Here is a 17,006-nt window from a genome sequence, read left to right as displayed (position 1 = left end):
CAAAATGAACGGAGGAGAAGGATGCCGGCTCCACACAGTGGTGGGTCATAGAGGTGTTGATGGGTGACCAAGTGGCCGCTCTACAGATTACCTCCGGAGCCACACGATGCGAGGCCACCCAGGACGTCGATATGCTCCTTATCGAATGGGCTGCCTCTGGGGGAGCCAAGCCCTTGTCTTATTGGCCTGTTGGATGGCCGACACGATCCAGGCCGCTATGGTCCTAGAAGAGGCACGCTTCCTTCTATTCTTGCCCAAAGAGGATGAAGAGATTATCCGACAGTCTGAAGGATGCTGCAACCTGAAGATAGTCCCTCTGAGTTTTACCAACATCCAGGGGATGGGGGGCCCAGCTTCTTCAGAGGCCCGGAAAGAAGGGAGGACAATCTCCTGGTTTTCGTGGAAGACTGAAGTGACCTTTGGGTTTGAATTGAGCATAGGTATAAGAACTACCCGATCCGGAAAGAAGGTAAAAACACGGCCTCGATGGGGGGGGGGGGGTCTTATAACCTTGGAGAGGAGGCGAGGTTAACCCACACGTTGGCTGCCATGGAGTCTGTCAGGAAATGGGGCTTTCATTCGTTCAAAAATGGATGATCAACCATTTATATCCGTTTTTCCACAGGAATGCATTGATGTCCGTTTTTCACCTATCAGCGGATAAATGAAAAAACGGACAGCATGTGTGAAAGGGGCCTTACAATGGCCTTACAATGGCCTTACAATGGCCGTTTCACTTGTATGGACAGCAACCTTTGAACACATGATGGAGGTTCACAGCAAAAGATTCCAAATGCAAATACCACCAACTCCAAACCTTTTACCTGACTAATTGATGAAGACATAAGGAAGGGGTAGCCCACACCTGGCCATGAAACAGCTTTTGATTCGATTGTCCAATTACTTCTGCTCCCTTGAAAAAAAGGGGGGGGGGGTAGGCTATTCTTAAGAGCTGCAATTCCTTTTAAACAAATATTTTTATTAAAGTTTTAGCATAAAACAGGTATCACAAGAATAACAGGTACATAAGAAAACATCGAGTCAATGGTACCAAGTAACAGATGACAAAAATAATGGAGATGCCATAAATGACAATGAGGCCATAGAGGGCAAAAATGACATAAATAACAAAAAAATGATATCACATGACAAGGGGAGGGAGCAACAACGGTTTACATATGACAATGTACCTCCCCATGTCTGCAATTGGTGATATCATCGCCCAGTCCGGCGAGCCCCCCCAAGGATCTCTCACATATGGTCCGGAGGGCACGCCAGGCTGGTCGGAACTCCATATATCCTGAAAACTCTACGCCAAAATTGACGAGAATCAGCACAACCAGCAAGGTTAACACTTAAGCCTCGTACACATGCACCGATTGTTGGCCGACCGATCGGCCATCTTTTGTCCAGTGTTGTTGTGTTGGTTGGAATGTGCTCTAGACTGCACACAAATTTTCTCGGCCAACAACAACCAACTGCAGAAGTGATGTCATGCGCTGGTTTACTTTCCGTGTGTTTTTTCTTCTCTGAGCATGCCCAGTCTTGATCATCACATTTTTGTCTGCCGAAATCTGTACTGACTGACGAACAATCGGCCGTTCTGGTGACGGCCAACAAAAATTTTATAGCATGCACACCAGATTTTGTTTGGCCGAAAAGTCGGTTGTCGGAAGCATCATACTAACAAGCCGACAATCGGCCGAAAATTCACTGCCAACAATCGGTGCGTGTGTACGAGGCTTAAGAATAAGTTATAAAGCATAAAGTCTTCTGCAACTTCAAAACATGGTTCAGCAGTATAAATGCACACTCGTAAAGCTAACTCACAACAATTTCACTTGACCGGTTGCCGACCGCCACACGACTATATACTGCGGCGGTCAGCCCCGGCCAGGCAGAGTGACGTATGGGTACGTCACTCGCCTGTCACTGACTTGTGAGCCAATTGTGGGCGGGCGCGTGCCCGCCGAGGCACGCGCCCGCCCCGGCTCGTTCACTGACAAGTCAGTGCGTGTGACCGGCGGACCCGATCGTCCGCCGGTCACTCACAATCGCTCCGGTGAAGGGAGAAAGGCGGACGGCTTATGTAAACAAGCCGCCCGTCATTCTCCCTGGTGTAAAAATGAAGATCAGACGGTTCTACTATGTAGGACCGTTGATCTTTGTTTTTACACCAATAGCCATGTCCCTATACAGTTAGAAACACGCCCCTAGGACACACTTAACCCCTCCCTCTCCAATACAGTTAACCCCTTCCCTGCCAGTGTCATTTTTGCAGTAACAGTGCATATGTATAGCACTGATTACTGCAGTAATGTCACTGGTAACCACAAAAGTGTCAGTCAAGGGTCCGATCTGTCCGCCGCAATGTCGCAGTCCTGAAAAAAAAAAAAAAAAAAAAAAAAAAAATCGCAGATCGCCGCCATTACGCGTAAAAAAAAAAAAAAAAACACCAAAAATGACAAAAATCTTTCCCTTTGTTAGTAAACGAGATAACTTTTGCGCAAACCAATCAAAATACGCTTTTTGCGATTTTTTCTACCAAACATATGTAGCATAAAACAAATTGGCTGAAAATGTTAAAAAATTTTGATTTTTACATTTTTTTGGGGGGGGGGGGAATTTCATATAAAAAAAAAAATGTGAAAAATATTGTTATTTTTGCAAAATTGACGCTCTTTTTTTGTTTATAGCGCATGGGGAAAAAAAAAAAAAAAAAAAAATCGCACAGGTGATCAAATACCACCAAAAGAAAGCTCTGTTTGTGGGAAAAAAAGGACGTCAAATCCGTTTAGGTACAGCGTCGCACGACCGCGCAATTGTCCGTTAAAGTCAAGCAGTAAAAAAAAAAAAAAAAAACCCTGGTCTTTTAGCAGCCAAATCCTCCGGGGCTTAAGTGGTTAAGTAAGCCACTGGTAATGGCATGTTGCCAATGGGACCAATTGGTTTCATAGGTAAGGACATTACCTTCTTTATAGGCTAAGATTTATTCGTATTCAGCTATTGTTTTGATGTGGGCTACAACTTCTGTGATGGAGAGGGGGTTGTTCGTTTTCCATTTACGCATAATAACTGATCTAGCAGCAAATAATACATGCATAAGGATAGACCTGGAAGTTTTCGGATATGAGGTTACAAGCAGCCCAAGTACGGCTAGTTCTATTGAGGGCGTGACGTGGATGCCGGTGGTAATTGTGGAGATCAGGTTGAAAACGTCCTTCCAAAAGGCCCCGCAGGCGTGAGCAAGCCCACACCATGTGTATCAGCGTGCCCACCTCTCCACAATCCCGCCAGCACTGGTTAGACTGATCGGAAGAAAATCTGGCTGTGATGTAGAGGGTATAATGCCACCTAGTTAGAAATTTGTGAGATAATCCCCAGTAATTGGAGCATCTATAAGTGGTAGAGATTGCTGTTGACCACTGCTGGTCCGTAAATGTCTTACCTAGGTCTGATTCCCACTTTTCATGTGCAGTTGATTTAGAGAACGTGACTTTAGATCCAATCATATTATAGATTAGAGCAAGGGTCTTCAAACTATGGCCCTCCAGTTGTTCAGGAACTACAATTCCCATCATGCCTAGTCGTGTCTGTGAATGTCAGAGTATTACAATGCCTCCTGGGATGTGTAGTTCTGCAACAGCTGGAGGGTCGTAGTTTGAGGATCCTTGGATTAGAGTGATACCTTTGATTTTAGCAGGGTTTGCATGCCAGAATTTCCAGAGATTCTCCGGCACGGAAACGTGCGTGGTTTGCAATGTATTACAGAAAGGGGAAATTTGATTATATTTAAAGATATCCGTGGACAGAAGATCATATTTAATTTTAAGGTCTACAAAAGGGGATCAATCTATTCCTGTCGTAAAGGTGAGCTAAGATTGTGATACCTTTCTGTTCCCAAACTGCTAAGGAGATATCAGGAATGACCCAACGGATCGAAGATAATGGGATCTGGACCATAACAGAGCATGAAAGGTCCATTGGAGAATTGAGAAAACGCATCCGTCAAATAAAAAAAAGAAAATGCCAGGAATCAAAAACAGCCAAACTTGGCGTTTTGAATACTTGTAGGCAACAAATGTCAGAAAAAGGATTGGGCATGAAGGAGTAACTTTATTACCATCACACAGAGCAGTCCCAACCTTTTCAGTCAAGGTGCCCTCCAAAATTATGGACAGTCTCGAGGCACCCTCCAAAATTATGGTCAGTCTCGAGGAATCCTCCAAAATTATGGGCAGTCTCGAGGCGCCCTCCAAAATTATGGGCAGTCTCGAGGCGCCCTCCAAAATTATGGGCAGTCTCGAGGCGCCCTCCAAAATTATGGGCAGTCTCGAGGCGCCCTCCAAAATTATGGACAGTCTCGAGGCGCCCTCCAAAATTATGGACAGTCTCGAGGCACCCTCCAAAATTATGGACAGTCTTGAGGTGCCCTCCAAAATTATGGACCGTCTCCAAAATTATTAACAGTCTCGAGGCGCCCGCCAAAATTATGGGCAGTCTCGAGGCACCCTCCAAAATTATGGGCAGTCTCGAGGCGCCCTCCAAAATTATGGGCAGTCTCGAGGCGCCCTCCAAAATTATGGGCAGTCTCGAGGCGCCCTCCAAAATTATGGACAGTCCTCGAGGAATCCTCCAAAATTATGGGCAGTCTCGAGGAATCCTCCAAAATTATGGGCAGTCTCGAGGAATCCTCCAAAATTATGGACAGTCTCGAGGAATCCTCCAAAATTATGGACCGTCTCCAAAATTATTAACAGTCTCGAGGCACCCTCCAAAATTATGGACAGTCTCGAGGCACCCTCCAAAATTATGGACAGTCTCGAGGCACCCTCCAAAATTATGGACAGTCTCCAAAATTATTAACAGTCTCGAGGCACCTTCCAAAATTATTAAACAGTCTCTAGGCACCTTCCAAAATTATGGACAGTCTCCAAAATTATTAAACAGTCTCTAGGCACCCTCCAAAATTATGGACAGTCTCGAGGCACCCTCCAAAATTATGGACAGTCTTGAGGCGCCCTCCAAAATTATGGACAGTCTTGACGCCCCCCATTCTAAAAATGTAAAAACTATTCTAATAGTTTTACATAACGCAGCTACATCCACACACGCAGGAAACCAAACGTGAGAGGGGATTTATTCTTCCAAAGCGCACTCTCCCTGCACGTCATTTCTTGCACTGGGTCTGGGGTACGTGCCGCCGGCGCCGCACTCCCACTGTGATTGGACACAGCAGAAGCCAATCAGCAGGTCCAGCAGACCAGATGTTCACCGGCACCCCACAATTGTTCTCTCTCCGCCAGAAGGCCGTTCTGTGAGGGAGGAAGATGTAGAGGCTAAGCAGGAACACGGATCTCTGTGTTCCCCCTGTCAAAGCACTTCCCCCCCCCCCACACAGTTAGCAAGCACTCCCTAGGAACACATTTAACCCTTAGATCGCCCCAGATGTTAACCCCTTCCCTGCCAGTGTCATTAGTACAGTGACAGTGCATTTTTTTATAGCACTGATCACAGTATTGGTGTCACCGGTCCCCAAAAAAGTGTCACTAAAGGCTCGTACACACTATAAGAAAAACCGGGCGAACATTTTTGTCTGAGGAATTTTCGTATGATTTTCGTATAGCGTGTACACAACTTTCCACAGGCGGTTCCGAATATTCGTACGGAAATTCCCAAAGGGACAAACTCCGTAATGGAATAGAACGCTTTCTATAGTGTGTACCCCACATTCGTGTGATTTCTCCTCCGCAATGTCGTAGAAAAAAAAAAATAAAAATAATCGCTGATCGCCGCCATTACTAGTAAAAATAATAATAAAAATTCTATAAATCTATCCCATGGTTTGTAGACACGATAACTTTTGCCAATCAATATTCAATCACTTATTGGGATTTGTAGCAGAATTAATATTGTCCTAAAAACTGATGAAGAAATTTGATTTGTTACAATTTTTTTATTGGATGTTTTATAACAGAAATTAAAAAAAAAAATATTGTTCTGTTTCAAATTTGTCGCTCTTTTTTGTTTATAGCGCAAAAAATAAAAACCGCAGAGGTGATCAAAGCTCTGTTTTTGGTAAAAAAAAAAAAAAAGAAAAAAGTACCTTTTTCCTATTGGACATCCAGCGTCACATGACTCGGCTCTCTCCCAGCCTGTCTGCAGGGAAATATAAGTAGGAGGAGCTTCCAGTCCTCAGCTGCCGGTCACATGTTCAGCCTTTGGAATACAGAATAAAAATAAATTATTAATATCAATAAACTAATTGAAATGATCATACAAATATATATTTGAAATCAAATCTTTATTATTTTTTGGCAAGAAGATGGTGTGGGCGGATTTCTGCCAGTCATTTTGTGTCCTGCCCCTCCAGCCTGTGTCTTAAAATAAGAGGGAGGTGAAGCCTCCATCAATCTACATGTAATATCCCGCCCCCACCCCCATTGTGTTTAGCTGGTAAGTGGATGTTGAGGAGGGAGGGAGTGGCCTGTCATTGTGTATACGCCCACATGAGTGACTCTATAGTCACATGGGATGCTCAGATGTGATGGGGGGGAAATGCTCAGCATAGAAACTCACTGAGAACTGAGCATGTGCAGAGCTGCCAACACTGCCTGGAAAATCCCCAGGACTGCCGCACTGACATCTTCATTTCCATCATGGTGTACATTGGGGGCTCCGGTGACAGGTCCTACCCTAAAGGGGTACACCGCCCTTTCCCATTCTACAGTCAGCCAATCAGAGTGGAGAACATTGCCGACACCCCCACCTGTATACTGTGATATACTTTATATATACTGCTGAACAAAATGAAAGGAACACTTCCAAAACCCATCAGATCTCAATGTGGCATGTGCTGGATATCTATACTGGTATGGACTGGGTAATATGTAGGATCTCTACTGGTATGGACTGGGGAATGTGCTGGATATCTATACTGGTATGGACTGGGTAATGTGTTAGGATCTATACTGGTATGGACTGGGTAATGTGTTAGGATCTATACTGGTATGGACTGGGTAATGTGTTAGGATCTATACTGGTATGGACTGGGTAATGTGTTGGGATCTATACTGGTATGGACTGGGTAATGTGTTGGGGTCTATACTGGTATGGACTGGGTAATGTGTTGGGGTCTATACTGGTATGGACTGGGTAATGTGTTTGGATCTATACTGGTATGGACTGGGTAATGCATTAGGATCTATACTGGTATGGACTGGGTAATATGTAGGATCTATACTGGTATGGACTGGGTAATGTGTTAGGATCTATACTGGTATGGACTGGGTAATGTGTTAGGATCTATACTGGTATGGACTGGGTAATGTGTTGGGATCTATACTGGTATGGACTGGGTAATGTGTTGGGGTCTATACTGGTATGGACTGGGTAATGTGTTGGGGTCTATACTGGTATGGACTGGGTAATGTGTTTGGATCTATACTGGTATGGACTGGGTAATGCATTAGGATCTATACTGGTATGGACTGGGTAATATGTAGGATCTATACTGGTATGGACTGGGTAATGTGTTAGGATCTATACTGGTATGGACTGGGTAATGTGTTAGGATCTATACTGGTATGGACTGGGGAATGTGTTAGGATCTATACTGGTATGGACTGGGTAATGTGTTGGGGTCTATACTGGTATGGACTGGGTAATGTGTTTGGGTCTATACTGGTATGGACTGGGTAATGCATTAGGATCTATACTGGTATGGACTGGGTAATATGTAGGATCCATACTGGTATGGACTGGGTAATGTGTTAGGGTCTATACTGGTATGGACTGGGTAATGTGTTAGGATCTATACTGGTATGGACTGGGTAATGTGTTAGGGTCTATACTGGTATGGACTGGGTAATGTGTTAGGATCTATACTGGTATGGACTGGGTAATGTGTTAGGATCTATACTGGTATGGACTGGGTAATGTGTTAGGATCTATACTGGTATGAACTGGGTAATGTGTTGGGGTCTATACTGGTATGGACTGGGTAATGTGTTTGGATCTATACTGGTATGGACTGGGTAATGCATTAGGATCTATACTGGTATGGACTGGGTAATATGTAGGATCTATACTGGTATGGACTGGGGAATGTGTTAGGATCTATACTGGTATGGACTGGGTAATGTGTTAGGATCTATACTGGTATGGACTGGGTAATGTGTTAGGATCTATACTGGTATGGACTGGGGAATGTGTTAGGATCTATACTGGTATGGACTGGGTAATGTGTTGGGGTCTATACTGGTATGGACTGGGTAATGTGTTTGGGTCTATACTGGTATGGACTGGGTAATGCATTAGGATCTATACTGGTATGGACTGGGTAATATGTAGGATCCATACTGGTATGGACTGGGTAATGTGTTAGGGTCTATACTGGTATGGACTGGGTAATGTGTTAGGATCTATACTGGTATAGACTGGGTAATGTGTTAGGGTCTATACTGGTATGGACTGGGTAATGTGTTAGGATCTATACTGGTATGGACTGGGTAATGTGTTAGGATCTATACTGGTATGGACTGGGTAATGTGTTAGGATCTATACTGGTATGAACTGGGTAATGTGTTGGGGTCTATACTGGTATGGACTGGGTAATGTGTTTGGATCTATACTGGTATGGACTGGGTAATGCATTAGGATCTATACTGGTATGGACTGGCGAATATGTAGGATCTATACTGGTATGGACTGGGGAATGTGTTAGGATCTATACTGGTATGGACTGGGTAATGTGTTAGGATCTATACTGGTATGGACTGGGTAATGTGTTAGGATCTATACTGGTATGGACTGGGGAATGTGTTAGGATCTATACTGGTATGGACTGGGTAATGTGTTGGGGTCTATACTGGTATGGACTGGGTAATGTGTTTGGGTCTATACTGGTATGGACTGGGTAATGCATTAGGATCTATACTGGTATGGACTGGGTAATATGTAGGATCCATACTGGTATGGACTGGGTAATGTGTTAGGGTCTATACTGGTATGGACTGGGTAATGTGTTAGGATCTATACTGGTATGGACTGGGTAATGTGTTAGGGTCTATACTGGTATGGACTGGGTAATGTGTTAGGATCTATACTGGTATGGACTGGGTAATGTGTTAGGATCTATACTGGTATGGACTGGGTAATGTGTTAGGATCTATACTGGTATGGACTGGGTAATGTGTTAGGATCTATACTGGTATGAACTGGGTAATGTGTTGGGGTCTATACTGGTATGGACTGGGTAATGTGTTTGGATCTATACTGGTATGGACTGGGTAATGCATTAGGATCTATACTGGTATGGACTGGGTAATATGTAGGATCTATACTGGTATGGACTGGGGAATGTGTTAGGATCTATACTGGTATGGACTGGGTAATGTGTTAGGATCTATACTGGTATGGACTGGGTAATGTGTTAGGATCTATACTGGTATGGACTGGGGAATGTGTTAGGATCTATACTGGTATGGACTGGGTAATGTGTTAGGATCTATACTGGTATGGACTGGGTAATGTGTTAGGATCTATACTGGTATGGACTGGGTAATGTGTTAGGATCTATACTGGTATGGACTGGGTAATGTGTTAGGATCTATACTGGTATGAACTGGGTAATGTGTTGGGGTCTATACTGGTATGGACTGGGTAATGTGTTTGGATCTATACTGGTATGGACTGGGTAATGCATTAGGATCTATACTGGTATGGACTGGGTAATATGTAGGATCTATACTGGTATGGACTGGGGAATGTGTTAGGATCTATACTGGTATGGACTGGGTAATGTGTTAGGATCTATACTGGTATGGACTGGGTAATGTGTTAGGATCTATACTGGTATGGACTGGGGAATGTGTTAGGATCTATACTGGTATGGACTGGGTAATGTGTTAGGATCTATACTGGTATGGACTGGGTAATGTGTTAGGATCTATACTGGTATGGACTGGGTAATGTGTTAGGATCTATACTGGTATGGACTGGGTAATGTGTTAGGATCTATACTGGTATGAACTGGGTAATGTGTTGGGGTCTATACTGGTATGGACTGGGTAATGTGTTTGGATCTATACTGGTATGGACTGGGTAATGCATTAGGATCTATACTGGTATGGACTGGGTAATATGTAGGATCTATACTGGTATGGACTGGGGAATGTGTTAGGATCTATACTGGTATGGACTGGGTAATGTGTTAGGATCTATACTGGTATGGACTGGGTAATGTGTTAGGATCTATACTGGTATGGACTGGGGAATGTGTTAGGATCTATACTGGTATGGACTGGGTAATGTGTTGGGGTCTATACTGGTATGGACTGGGTAATGTGTTTGGGTCTATACTGGTATGGACTGGGTAATGCATTAGGATCTATACTGGTATGGACTGGGTAATATGTAGGATCCATACTGGTATGGACTGGGTAATGTGTTAGGGTCTATACTGGTATGGACTGGGTAATGTGTTAGGATCTATACTGGTATGGACTGGGTAATGTGTTAGGGTCTATACTGGTATGGACTGGGTAATGTGTTAGGATCTATACTGGTATGGACTGGGTAATGTGTTAGGATCTATACTGGTATGGACTGGGTAATGTGTTAGGATCTATACTGGTATGAACTGGGTAATGTGTTGGGGTCTATACTGGTATGGACTGGGTAATGTGTTTGGATCTATACTGGTATGGACTGGGTAATGCATTAGGATCTATACTGGTATGGACTGGGTAATATGTAGGATCTATACTGGTATGGACTGGGGAATGTGTTAGGATCTATACTGGTATGGACTGGGTAATGTGTTAGGATCTATACTGGTATGGACTGGGTAATGTGTTAGGATCTATACTGGTATGGACTGGGGAATGTGTTAGGATCTATACTGGTATGGACTGGGTAATGTGTTGGGGTCTATACTGGTATGGACTGGGTAATGTGTTTGGGTCTATACTGGTATGGACTGGGTAATGCATTAGGATCTATACTGGTATGGACTGGGTAATATGTAGGATCCATACTGGTATGGACTGGGTAATGTGTTAGGGTCTATACTGGTATGGACTGGGTAATGTGTTAGGATCTATACTGGTATGGACTGGGTAATGTGTTAGGGTCTATACTGGTATGGACTGGGTAATGTGTTAGGATCTATACTGGTATGGACTGGGTAATGTGTTAGGATCTATACTGGTATGGACTGGGTAATGTGTTAGGATCTATACTGGTATGGACTGGGTAATGTGTTAGGATCTATACTGGTATGAACTGGGTAATGTGTTGGGGTCTATACTGGTATGGACTGGGTAATGTGTTTGGATCTATACTGGTATGGACTGGGTAATGCATTAGGATCTATACTGGTATGGACTGGGTAATATGTAGGATCTATACTGGTATGGACTGGGGAATGTGTTAGGATCTATACTGGTATGGACTGGGTAATGCATTAGGATCTATACTGGTATGGACTGGGTAATATGTAGGATCTATACTGGTATGGACTGGGGAATGTGTTAGGATCTATACTGGTATGGACTGGGTAATGTGTTAGGATCTATACTGGTATGGACTGGGTAATGTGTTAGGATCTATACTGGTATGGACTGGGGAATGTGTTAGGATCTATACTGGTATGGACTGGGTAATGTGTTAGGATCTATACTGGTATGGACTGGGTAATGTGTTAGGATCTATACTGGTATGGACTGGGTAATGTGTTAGGATCTATACTGGTATGGACTGGGTAATGTGTTAGGATCTATACTGGTATGAACTGGGTAATGTGTTGGGGTCTATACTGGTATGGACTGGGTAATGTGTTTGGATCTATACTGGTATGGACTGGGTAATGCATTAGGATCTATACTGGTATGGACTGGGTAATATGTAGGATCTATACTGGTATGGACTGGGGAATGTGTTAGGATCTATACTGGTATGGACTGGGTAATGTGTTAGGATCTATACTGGTATGGACTGGGTAATGTGTTAGGATCTATACTGGTATGGACTGGGGAATGTGTTAGGATCTATACTGGTATGGACTGGGTAATGTGTTAGGATCTATACTGGTATGGACTGGGTAATGTGTTAGGATCTATACTGGTATGGACTGGGTAATGTGTTAGGATCTATACTGGTATGGACTGGGTAATGTGTTAGGATCTATACTGGTATGAACTGGGTAATGTGTTGGGGTCTATACTGGTATGGACTGGGTAATGTGTTTGGATCTATACTGGTATGGACTGGGTAATGCATTAGGATCTATACTGGTATGGACTGGGTAATATGTAGGATCTATACTGGTATGGACTGGGGAATGTGTTAGGATCTATACTGGTATGGACTGGGTAATGTGTTAGGATCTATACTGGTATGGACTGGGTAATGTGTTAGGATCTATACTGGTATGGACTGGGGAATGTGTTAGGATCTATACTGGTATGGACTGGGTAATGTGTTGGGGTCTATACTGGTATGGACTGGGTAATGTGTTTGGGTCTATACTGGTATGGACTGGGTAATGCATTAGGATCTATACTGGTATGGACTGGGTAATATGTAGGATCCATACTGGTATGGACTGGGTAATGTGTTAGGGTCTATACTGGTATGGACTGGGTAATGTGTTAGGATCTATACTGGTATGGACTGGGTAATGTGTTAGGGTCTATACTGGTATGGACTGGGTAATGTGTTAGGATCTATACTGGTATGGACTGGGTAATGTGTTAGGATCTATACTGGTATGGACTGGGTAATGTGTTAGGATCTATACTGGTATGAACTGGGTAATGTGTTGGGGTCTATACTGGTATGGACTGGGTAATGTGTTTGGATCTATACTGGTATGGACTGGGTAATGCATTAGGATCTATACTGGTATGGACTGGGTAATATGTAGGATCTATACTGGTATGGACTGGGGAATGTGTTAGGATCTATACTGGTATGGACTGGGTAATGTGTTAGGATCTATACTGGTATGGACTGGGTAATGTGTTAGGATCTATACTGGTATGGACTGGGGAATGTGTTAGGATCTATACTGGTATGGACTGGGTAATGTGTTGGGGTCTATACTGGTATGGACTGGGTAATGTGTTTGGGTCTATACTGGTATGGACTGGGTAATGCATTAGGATCTATACTGGTATGGACTGGGTAATATGTAGGATCCATACTGGTATGGACTGGGTAATGTGTTAGGGTCTATACTGGTATGGACTGGGTAATGTGTTAGGATCTATACTGGTATGGACTGGGTAATGTGTTAGGGTCTATACTGGTATGGACTGGGTAATGTGTTAGGATCTATACTGGTATGGACTGGGTAATGTGTTAGGATCTATACTGGTATGGACTGGGTAATGTGTTAGGATCTATACTGGTATGGACTGGGTAATGTGTTAGGATCTATACTGGTATGAACTGGGTAATGTGTTGGGGTCTATACTGGTATGGACTGGGTAATGTGTTTGGATCTATACTGGTATGGACTGGGTAATGCATTAGGATCTATACTGGTATGGACTGGGTAATATGTAGGATCTATACTGGTATGGACTGGGGAATGTGTTAGGATCTATACTGGTATGGACTGGGTAATGTGTTAGGATCTATACTGGTATGGACTGGGTAATGTGTTAGGATCTATACTGGTATGGACTGGGGAATGTGTTAGGATCTATACTGGTATGGACTGGGTAATGTGTTAGGATCTATACTGGTATGGACTGGGTAATGTGTTAGGATCTATACTGGTATGGACTGGGTAATGTGTTAGGATCTATACTGGTATGGACTGGGTAATGTGTTAGGATCTATACTGGTATGAACTGGGTAATGTGTTGGGGTCTATACTGGTATGGACTGGGTAATGTGTTTGGATCTATACTGGTATGGACTGGGTAATGCATTAGGATCTATACTGGTATGGACTGGGTAATATGTAGGATCTATACTGGTATGGACTGGGGAATGTGTTAGGATCTATACTGGTATGGACTGGGTAATGTGTTAGGATCTATACTGGTATGGACTGGGTAATGTGTTAGGATCTATACTGGTATGGACTGGGGAATGTGTTAGGATCTATACTGGTATGGACTGGGTAATGTGTTAGGATCTATACTGGTATGGACTGGGTAATGTGTTAGGATCTATACTGGTATGGACTGGGTAATGTGTTAGGATCTATACTGGTATGGACTGGGTAATGTGTTAGGATCTATACTGGTATGGACTGGGTAATGTGTTAGGATCTATACTGGTATGGACTGGGTAATGTGTTAGGATCTATACTGGTATGAACTGGGTAATGTGTTGGGGTCTATACTGGTATGGACTGGGTAATGTGTTTGGATCTATACTGGTATGGACTGGGTAATGCATTAGGATCTATACTGGTATGGACTGGGTAATATGTAGGATCTATACTGGTATGGACTGGGGAATGTGTTAGGATCTATACTGGTATGGACTGGGTAATGTGTTAGGATCTATACTGGTATGGACTGGGTAATGTGTTAGGATCTATACTGGTATGGACTGGGGAATGTGTTAGGATCTATACTGGTATGGACTGGGTAATGTGTTGGGGTCTATACTGGTATAGACTGGGTAATGTGTTTGGGTCTATACTGGTATGGACTGGGTAATGCATTAGGATCTATACTGGTATGGACTGGGTAATATGTAGGATCCATACTGGTATGGACTGGGTAATGTGTTAGGGTCTATACTGGTATGGACTGGGTAATGTGTTAGGATCTATACTGGTATGGACTGGGTAATGTGTTAGGGTCTATACTGGTATGGACTGGGTAATGTGTTAGGATCTATACTGGTATGGACTGGGTAATGTGTTAGGATCTATACTGGTATGGACTGGGTAATGTGTTAGGATCTATACTGGTATGAACTGGGTAATGTGTTGGGGTCTATACTGGTATGGACTGGGTAATGTGTTTGGATCTATACTGGTATGGACTGGGTAATGCATTAGGATCTATACTGGTATGGACTGGGTAATATGTAGGATCTATACTGGTATGGACTGGGGAATGTGTTAGGATCTATACTGGTATGGACTGGGTAATGTGTTAGGATCTATACTGGTATGGACTGGGGAATGTGTTAGGATCTATACTGGTATGGACTGGGTAATGTGTTGGGGTCTATACTGGTATGGACTGGGTAATGTGTTTGGGTCTATACTGGTATGGACTGGGTAATGCATTAGGATCTATACTGGTATGGACTGGGTAATATGTAGGATCCATACTGGTATGGACTGGGTAATGTGTTAGGGTCTATACTGGTATGGACTGGGTAATGTGTTAGGATCTATACTGGTATGGACTGGGTAATGTGTTAGGATCTATACTGGTATGGACTGGGTAATGTGTTAGGGTCTATACTGGTATGGACTGGGTAATGTGTTAGGATCTATACTGGTATGGACTGGGTAATGTGTTAGGATCTATACTGGTATGGACTGGGTAATGTGTTAGGATCTATACTGGTATGGACTGGGTAATGTGTTAGGATCTATACTGGTATGAACTGGGTAATGTGTTGGGGTCTATACTGGTATGGACTGGGTAATGTGTTTGGATCTATACTGGTATGGACTGGGTAATGCATTAGGATCTATACTGGTATGGACTGGGTAATATGTAGGATCTATACTGGTATGGACTGGGGAATGTGTTAGGATCTATACTGGTATGGACTGGGTAATGTGTTAGGATCTATACTGGTATGGACTGGGTAATGTGTTAGGATCTATACTGGTATGGACTGGGTAATGTGTTAGGATCTATACTGGTATGGACTGGGGAATGTGTTAGGATCTATACTGGTATGGACTGGGTAATGTGTTAGGATCTATACTGGTATGGACTGGGTAATGTGTTAGGATCTATACTGGTATGGACTGGGTAATGTGTTAGGATCTATACTGGTATGAACTGGGTAATGTGTTGGGGTCTATACTGGTATGGACTGGGTAATGTGTTTGGATCTATACTGGTATGGACTGGGTAATGCATTAGGATCTATACTGGTATGGACTGGGTAATATGTAGGATCTATACTGGTATGGACTGGGGAATGTGTTAGGATCTATACTGGTATGGACTGGGTAATGTGTTAGGATCTATACTGGTATGGACTGGGTAATGTGTTAGGATCTATACTGGTATGGACTGGGGAATGTGTTAGGATCTATACTGGTATGGACTGGGTAATGTGTTAGGATCTATACTGGTATGGACTGGGTAATGTGTTAGGATCTATACTGGTATGGACTGGGTAATGTGTTAGGATCTATACTGGTATGGACTGGGTAATGTGTTAGGATCTATACTGGTATGAACTGGGTAATGTGTTGGGGTCTATACTGGTATGGACTGGGTAATGTGTTTGGATCTATACTGGTATGGACTGGGTAATGCATTAGGATCTATACTGGTATGGACTGGGTAATATGTAGGATCTATACTGGTATGGACTGGGGAATGTGTTAGGATCTATACTGGTATGGACTGGGTAATGTGTTAGGATCTATACTGGTATGGACTGGGTAATGTGTTAGGATCTATACTGGTATGGACTGGGGAATGTGTTAGGATCTATACTGGTATGGACTGGGTAATGTGTTAGGATCTATACTGGTATGGACTGGGTAATGTGTTAGGATCTATACTGGTATGGACTGGGTAATGTGTTAGGATCTATACTGGTATGGACTGGGTAATGTGTTAGGATCTATACTGGTATGAACTGGGTAATGTGTTGGGGTCTATACTGGTATGGACTGGGTAATGTGTTTGGATCTATACTGGTATGGACTGGGTAATGCATTAGGATCTATACTGGTATGGACTGGGTAATATGTAGGATCTATACTGGTATGGACTGGGGAATGTGTTAGGATCTATACTGGTATGGACTGGGTAATGTGTTAGGATCTATAC

Source organism: Pelophylax lessonae, assembly GCF_965119305.1.
Source record: "Pelophylax lessonae genome assembly, chromosome: 12".
Taxonomy (NCBI): Eukaryota; Metazoa; Chordata; class Amphibia; order Anura; family Ranidae; genus Pelophylax; species Pelophylax lessonae.
The sequence above is the reverse complement of the archived record's forward strand: the minus strand, read 5'-3'. Positions refer to the sequence as shown.